Consider the following 8,545-nt stretch of genomic DNA (forward strand, 5'->3'; position numbering starts at 1 on the left):
AAATTAGCATACTTTTATCATTAGTTAGCAAGTGATTAACATTAATATAAACAAATATGTGGAGGAGTCCTCCGAGAGGATTACTGTGTGCGCTGCTGAGTGGATGTTGGGGAGTGCCTCTTCCAACGTATTTCAGCTCTTAATGGATTTGTTTTCTTGGTCTTTGCATCTATTTCTTTCCTCTCCCGACCAGCTACCCATCTGTTAGATTTGAATGTCATCTAATTGAATCTACGGAGATTTTTTTGGGGAAAGTTTTTAAAAGGAATCAACATTTTAAAGAGCAGTGGCCTCACATGTTGGCTTATTTTGCTATCTTCCTCTGAAAGGGATCCCACCTTAAAATTTAATAGCCTGGTACAAAATCACTGGGTGCTCACTGCCGATTCTAGTCTCAGTCCCAACTTCTGAGGTCCATTAGACCAGTGTTTCCTGACCTGTGGGCCAGGAACCAAAAATGGGTCACGGGGCCTCTGGAAGTGGGTTGCAGGCCCTCCCTCCCTCCCTCCCTCCCTCCCTCATGGCTGCATCTACCCTCTCTGTTGCTCTATTTTGCATTTTGGAATCCAAGACCTGATCCTGGAAAAGAAGAAGGAAGAGGAGAAGGAGGAGGAGGAGATTGGATTTATACCCCGCCCTTCACTTGGAGTCACAGAGCAGTTTACAATCTCCTTTCCCTTCCCCTTCCCGCAACAGACACCCTGTGAGGTAGGTAGGGCTGAGAGAGCTCTTTTGAGAACTGCTCACTTGGGGAGAACAACTCTGAATGAACTTGTAACTGACCCAAGGTCACACCAGCAGCTGCATGTGGAGAAATGGGGAATCAAACCCAGTCCTCCCAGATTAGAGCCTGCGCTCCTAACTACTTTACCAAACTGGCTCTGTCTATCAAACTGGCAGTATCTTCCATGTCATACATTAGTTGGTATCTTTTTCTTCCCTGCATATCCATGTTGATCAGTCAAGATGTGTCCTGATGGTTACTAAAGTGATTTTCTTATAATCTGGGGGGTGGGGAGTTAGAGGGCATAATGAAGAAGGAGAGGCTGGTCAAAGAATGTGACCTCCATACGCAAAGGCTGTGTATGTTGGAATGCTACTTGCTTGGGGTTCATATGGGGGGCAGCTGTGCCCGTTGTGCGATGTTTGTTGGTTTCTCAAACACATCTGGCTAGCCACTGTATCAAAGGGAATGCTGAACAAGATGGCTGCCAGGGTCATAGTTTGCCTAGGGTGCAAAAAAACCTTGCGCCAGCCTTGAATGGGTCACCATGCCAAGTAATTGAGAGCCAGTTTGGTGTAGCGGTTAAGTGCACGGACTGTAATCTGGGAGAACCGGGTTTGATTCCCCACTCCTCCACTTGCATCTGCTCGATCCTTGGGCAAGCCATAGTTCTGTCAGAGCTGTTCTTGAAAAAGGGCAGTTTCTGTCAGAGCTCTCTCAGCCCCGCCTACCTCACAGGGTGTCTGTGGTGGGGAGGGGAAGGGAAAGGAGTTTGTAAGCCGCTCTGAGACTCCGAGTGAAGGGTGGGGTATAAATCCAATCTCCTCCTCCTCCTCCTCCTCCTCCTCCTCCTCCTCTTCTTCTTCTTCCTCTTCTTCTTCTTCTGCTTCTGCTTCTTCTTCTGCTTCTTCTGTTTCTTCTTCTACTTCTTCTGCATCTGCATCACCATACCAAAAAGACTGGGAACTGCTACCTTAGATTATTTGGATGACCTGGTACAACCAGTGTGTGTGTGTGTGGGGGGGGGACAACATGTGAAGTTAGGAAGTGCTCCAGAATCTCTTGTAGGGAACTTTGGGGTGAACTCTCTGTTGATGCAGGGCCAAGAGTAAAAATGGAGGCACTGTCTCCCAGGGAGTGCAACTTGCATGGGTATTGTCTCTTAGCAAGTGCATAATTCCGACACTTCCCTGGTGCTGATCCAACACGGGACAGAACTGTTGTAGAATATACTGTGGCTTATAAATTGGGAAGGATGGGTATACTTTTTAAAGGCAGCTTTGAAACTCTGTGTTTTTCAAAGGCGGCTTTGTGACTCTCTGTCTGAGGTCACATGAGGCCAGAACTGGAACTTACTGCAGGCATAGAACTGCTGTCAAAACCAGCAGCCTTGCCAATGTCTAGGGGTAAGGCACGACGCGATATCGCACTATAATGGCTCCTTTCTGCTCTGTCAGCTGTGGCTTGTGTGGCTGAAGACACTCAGCAATGCGATGACATAATTATGAACAGGCACGGACCTAAAAATTCTGGTTCAGTTTGCAGTATGGGGCAGCCAGTTTGGATCCCCCTTTCTCCCAGCCGTGGATTGCCTGGGAATGGTTAAATGGCTAGCAGCCATGATATTTATGATATTTAAACAGTAACAAGTCATTTTTAGCAAGAACAAACCAACAACTCAACTATAGCCAGTTTGGTGTAGTGGTTAGGAGCGTGGACTCTAATCTGAGAGAACCGGGTTTGAGTCCCCACACCTCCACATGCAGCTGCTGGTGTGACCTTGGGTCGGTTGCTAGTTCTGTCAGAGCTGTTCTCTCAAGGACAGTTCTCGACTGAGCTCTCTCAGCCCCACCAACCTCCCAGGGTGTCTGTTGTGGGGAGGGAAAGGGGAAGGAGATTGTAAGCCGCTCTGAGACTCCTTTGGGTAGTGAATGGTGGGGTATAAATCCAGTCTCCTCCTCCTCCTCCTCCTCTTCTTCTCCCTCCCTCCTTCCTTCCTTCAAAGATATGGTCAGTACAATGCAAAACAATTGAATTATAATTGCTCCTGAGGTTTCACAGCTGAATCATAATCTCCAAACGAATGTAACAATTCCATTAGAATCATGGTAGATTCGAATATAAAGCTGGGATATGTAGAACCGATTTGTGTTTAGTGGACCAGCAGTTTGACTTAGTATAAGCCAGCATCATTTAAGGAGGGACTGCAGCTCAGTGAACATCTGTTTTGCAAGCAGAAGATCCCAGGCTCAGTCCTCGGCATCACCAGTTTCAAAAGGGTCAGGCAGTCGGTGATGTGCAAGACCTTTACCTGGGACCCTGGGAAGCCACCATCTGTCTGAATGAATACTCTGACCTTGACAGACCAAGGGTTTTATTTGATATATGGCAGCTTCATATATCTTTTCCCCCAAAAGTGTGCTTGGTGTATCTTGTGTGCCCATTTGAGCAATGTATACACACATGTGAGGTTTTTCTGGCAACATACAAACTGGCTTTTGGACTGTTGCGACTTCTGCAGCGAAGACTCAGCCGGCTTTTATAGGTGCTATTCCTTCCCGCATCTGTCCAGCGAAAGAATTTCTGATGAGTATCACATTTTACAATCTCTCCCTCCCGCTCCAACCCCTCCAAGTTAGAAACGGAGGCCTTTGCTGTATTCTACCCCCCCAGAATTGCCTTGTTTTGTGGCTTTTAAAATTTGATTGTTCAATCGATATGTCTTTTGGGGCTGGAGTTCCTGGAGGCCGAGGTGCCTGAATAATGTTTACTTTTATATCTGTAATGAACCAGGCCCAGCTGCTCTGGCTCTCCCCGACAGATAGATGAACCCAATTTGGTAGCATCTTGCTGGGCGGCATTAACAAGGTATTGGAATTAGAATAAACCGACACCATGCATCTTAACGGTGCCGTGACTCCGAAGGCAAGTGAAATAGAAACTTAGAGAGGCTGGTGAATTACACTGAGGAGCAAGCGAGACGCCAGGCTGGGCAGCCACGGGTTTAATTAGAAGCCAAAAAAAAAAAAATAGCACTGCCTTTTGCAGATAGATCTGCGAGGCTCTGAGATGCAAATGGCTTCAAGCATGAAGGCTGAGAGTCCCACAAGGTTTCCTGTCCACTGCTATGTGATGAGAATACGAGACATCCTGCATGTGCATTTTTGGCATGGCATGCACCCTGCATTTCTCCTCCACTGAAAAAAATATCAAGGGATTAATGCAGGGGGTCCCCAACGAGGTGCCCGTGGGCACAGGGGTGCCTACCCATACCTTTCCGAGTGCAGTTCGAGACCCGAGTGCCGCATGACGGAGTGAGCTCCCGTCCCTGGTTCCAGGTCCTGCCAACCTAGCAGTTCAAAAGCAAGAAATTGCAAGTAGATAAACAGGTACAGCTTCGGTGGGAAGGTAACAGCGTTCCGTGCACCTTGGAGTTTAGTCATGCCGGCCACATGACCACGGAAATGTCTTCAGACAGCGTTGGCTCTTCAGCTTGGAAACGGAGATGAGCACCGCAACCCTAGAGTCGGATTCGACTGGCTTCCGAGCAAGGGAAAACTTTACCTTTACTTAATGTTTCCAGCAAGAGTTGATAAGTAGTATTTGATAAGAATTGGGATTGCTACACGCTCAGATAAAGTAAAGTAAAGTAAATACCCCGCCTAGGCGGGAGGGCGGGATAAAAGTCGAACAAATAAAAACTAAATATTGCAAAACGAAGGTTCACATTGCGCAGTATTCGTTAGCGTGTGAGTGATGACAGAAGGATATTCCGTACGGAAAGACAGAAATACTTCAGTAAATGTTTTTGCAACTTATCTTTATTGACTCTTAGTTATTTTTATCACGGATGTTATTTTTGGAATCCCACCTGTTCCCGTGATCTCTCATTTTAACCTCCCCGGTGATGGCTGGAGATCTCCTGCAAATACAGCTGACCTCCAAGTGACAGGGATCAGCTCCCCTGGAGAAAATGCCCACTCTGGAAGGTGGACTCTATGGCATTTTAGCCCTTTGAAGTCCCTCTCCTCCCCAACCCCCCCCCCCTCCTCAGGCTCCACTCCCCCAAAATCTCCAGGTATTTCTCAACCTGAAGCTGGCAAGGCTACTGATTCAGCCAAAGCCCTATCAACCCTTGTAAATGCAACGATCTAACAGCCAACCTGTTCAAAAGTCAAAAATGCAAAACCGTTCTGCAGAGCACCCAAATTCAGCAGCAGAGGTATGACCGTTTTGAAGATAAGAACATCAGAAGAGCCCAGCTGGAACAGGCTAGTAGTCCAGCTAGTCCAGCATCCTGTCTCACACAATGGCCAATCCAGTTCCTCTGTATGGCCAGTAGCAAGCCACAGAGGCTGAGGCCTTCCTCTGAAGTTGCCTCCCGACCAGGGCCAGCCCGAGGTGATTCTGCGCCCTAGGTGGGCGCAGATGCCAACCTCCCGGTGGGGCCTGGAAACCTCTCTTTTGCCACCTCCTACCCCCGCCACCACCACCGTACGCATCCTCGGTGATCCGGCCCGCTGGGGCATCTGCGCGACCGGGACCGAGATGGGGATGCACCAGGGTGGCCACCGAGGGCAGCAGGTCAGTGCCGTGGTGGGCAGGCTGTGGTGGGGGCCGTGGTGGGGGCAGAGTGGCCTCCCTCGCTCGGACCCCAGCCCCCTCTACTGCTTCTTCCCCGGAAGGAGGGAGGGAGGGAGGCAGCGTTCGGGCGCGGGACTTCTCCCTGGGCCTGGGGCCTGGGTGGCTGGGTTCGAGGGGGGGGAAGGCTGCACGCAAGCCACTGCACCCCCACCTGCCTTACCTTGCAGCGCGGGGGAGTCGAAGGCAGCGGTACAGGGGGCGCGCTTGCCATGCCGGGCAGGGGGGGGAGCTCGGCAACCCCGGGGAGGAGCTTCTGGATATGCCAAGCTCCCCGATCCCCCAGCAGGGCAGGGAGTGCTAGGTCCCGGCGAGTCCCCCCCTCGGAGGCGGAGCGGAGGCAGGCAGGCAGGCGAGGGAGGGGGTGGCATGCAGGACCTGAGTGAGGAGTGGCAGAAGCAGGAGGAGCTGCAGGCAGGCGGCGGCGGGACTGGCGAAGGGAGCCCAGCACCCTCCGGGCTGGAAGATGCGTGGCCTTCTCCGGAGAACCAGGGCAGGGTTGCCATCGCAGCGGCCGCCCCTGCCTCTCTTCCTGCGCCCTAGAAGCCGGCCCGCGCTCTAGGCAAATGCCTAGTTCACCTAGCGGGCGAGCCTGCCCTGCTCCCGACTCTGGAATTCAGAGGATTAGTGTCTCTGAATATGGAGGTTTCCCCTCCTCAGCATTGCTAGTAGCCATTGACAGACTTATCCTCAGAGAATCTACCTAATCCCCTTTTAAAGCTGTTTATTCCCATGGCCATCACCACATCCTCTGGCAGCAAATCCCACATTTTAATCACTTTCTGTGTAAAGATGGCACTATATGTCAAATAACCAGACCTTTATCTGCCGTTGAAAAGAGGCATGTGATGAAGAAACTCTTGTGGCCTGTCTAGGCCAGGCTGATTTCATAATGCTGGGGCAACTGCAGAGAAGGCCTTGCCTCCTGATGGACACCAGCCTTGACATGACTTTTGCGGGGGGCGGGCAGAAATGATATGAAATGATATGAAAACTCTTTGCAGAATTAGATCTATGACTACCCACTCACATATGCCAGTCACTGGGTCTAGGGTTGCCAGATCCAGACTGGGAATCTCCTAGAGATTTGGGGATGGGGTCTGGAGAGGACCTCAGTGGGGTACAACGCTATACAGTCTGCCCTCCAAAGCATCAATTTTCTCCAAGGGGAACTGATCTCTGTAGTCTGGAGATGAGCTGTAATTCCAGGGATTCCCCAGGTCCCTCCTGGAGGCTGGCATCCCTAGTGGCATCACCAAATTTATATACGTTATTTTTAGTCCACCATGAGAGTGGGGCCTTTCCTGACCTCCTCGGGCAGGCCATTCTATAAGGTGGAGGCCACAACAGAGAAGGCCATACGGGCAGTTGTTGGTTTTCCCTTTTTGCAGATTGATGAACATGCACATGTGAATTGCCCCCCCCCCCCGTTCTACCTTGAATGATTTTGTTGTTCAGTCGCACAGTCGAGTCCATTGCTTCACAACCCCATGGACCACATCACGCCAGGCCCTCCTGTCTTCCACCATCCTCTGGAGTTTGCTCAGCTTCATGTTTGTTGCATCGATAACACTGCCTAGTTTGGTGTAGCCAATTTGGTGTAGCGATTAAGTGCACGGACTCTAATCTGGGAGAACAGGGTTTGATTCCCCACTCCTCCACTTGCACCTGGTTGGATGACCTTGGGCAAACCGTAGTTCTGGCACAGCTGTTCTTGCAAAAAGAGCAGTTTCTGTCAAGAGTTCTCTCAGCCCCACCTACCTCACGGGGTGTCTGTTGTGGGGAGGGGAAGGGAAAGGAGTTTGTAAGCTGCTCTGAGACACCTTTGGGTAGTGAAGGGCGGGGTATAAATCCAATCTCCTCCTCCTCCTCCTCCTCCTTCCCATCTCATCTTTTGTTGTCCCCTTCTTCTGTTACCTTCAGTCTTTCCCAGCATCAGGGTCTTCTCCAGTGAGTGCTCCCTTCTTATTTAGTGGCCAAAGTATTTGAGTTTCAGCTTCAGTGTCTGCCCTTCCAGGGGAACAGTCAGGGTTTATTTCTTTTAGGATTGACTGATTTGATCTCCTTGCAGTCCAAGGGACTCTCAATACAATACAAGAACTCGTGGGCACTCAATGAAATTGCTGAGCAGTTGAGATAGAACAGGTAAAAGGAAGTCCTTCTTCACCCAAAGAGTGATTAACACATGGGATTCACTGCCACAGGAGGTGGTGGCGGCTACAAGCATGGACGGCTTCAAGAGGGAATTGGATAAACATATGGCGCAGAGGTCCATCAGTGGCTATTAGCCACAAGGTATAGATAGGAACTCTCTGACTGGGGCAAGTGATGCCCTGTATTCTTGGTGCCTGGGGGGGGCAACAGTGGGAGGGCTTCTAGTGTCCTGGCCCCACTGCTGGACCTCCTGATGGCACCTGGTATTTTTGGCCACTGTGTGATAGAGTGTTGGACTAGATGGGCCATTGGCCTGATCCAGCATTGGCTTCTCTTATGTTCTTATGAGTCTTCTCCTTGAATGTAGATTTTTTAAAAATGCATTAATGAATCAAACCAAATTACAAATGTAAGATGTTATTGGGAAAGTGTGTTGCTAAATATTTTGTAGCTTTTTTTTTGTTCGTTTGCAAGAATGGTGGAAATAATTTTATTTTACTGGCCCTGTGACTGTGCAGTAAACCACCCTGATTGCGAGCTGGAAAGTAGCAAATAGCTTAGAGGACTGAACCGTAGATCCTTCCTCTCTCTCTCTCTCTCTTTTTCTCTTTTTCCTTCTGACATAATTTACAAGCTGCAGCTGGCACGGCTGGATGGAGCAGTTCCACATTGTTAAGGCTCATGTGTCTGATAGAACGTGTGATATTAGATCCGAGAATATTTGCCAGACGTGGGTAATAAATGTTTTTCTCTCTCTCCCCGTTTCACATTTGGTGGAGCTGACTCTTTGAGTCTGAAATGCATGTCGTCCAAAAGATAAAGTTGCAGAGATTGTTCCAAAATGATATCCCACCTTTTGGGGGAATGGGCGCTTTGCCAAAATCTTACACAATGTAAAGCTTCTAGCACTGTCTGTCTTTTTGCTCAGTAGACATCTCTCATTCTTTCTCTCTCTCTCTCTCTCTCTCTCTCTCTCTCTCTCTCTCTCTCTCTCTCTCTCTCTCTTTTTTTCTTTTTTTTTTTTTC

This window comes from Gekko japonicus, unplaced genomic scaffold (genome assembly GCF_001447785.1).
Source record: "Gekko japonicus isolate JY-2015 unplaced genomic scaffold, Gekko_japonicus_V1.1 scaffold1016, whole genome shotgun sequence".
Classification (NCBI taxonomy): Eukaryota; Metazoa; Chordata; class Lepidosauria; order Squamata; family Gekkonidae; genus Gekko; species Gekko japonicus.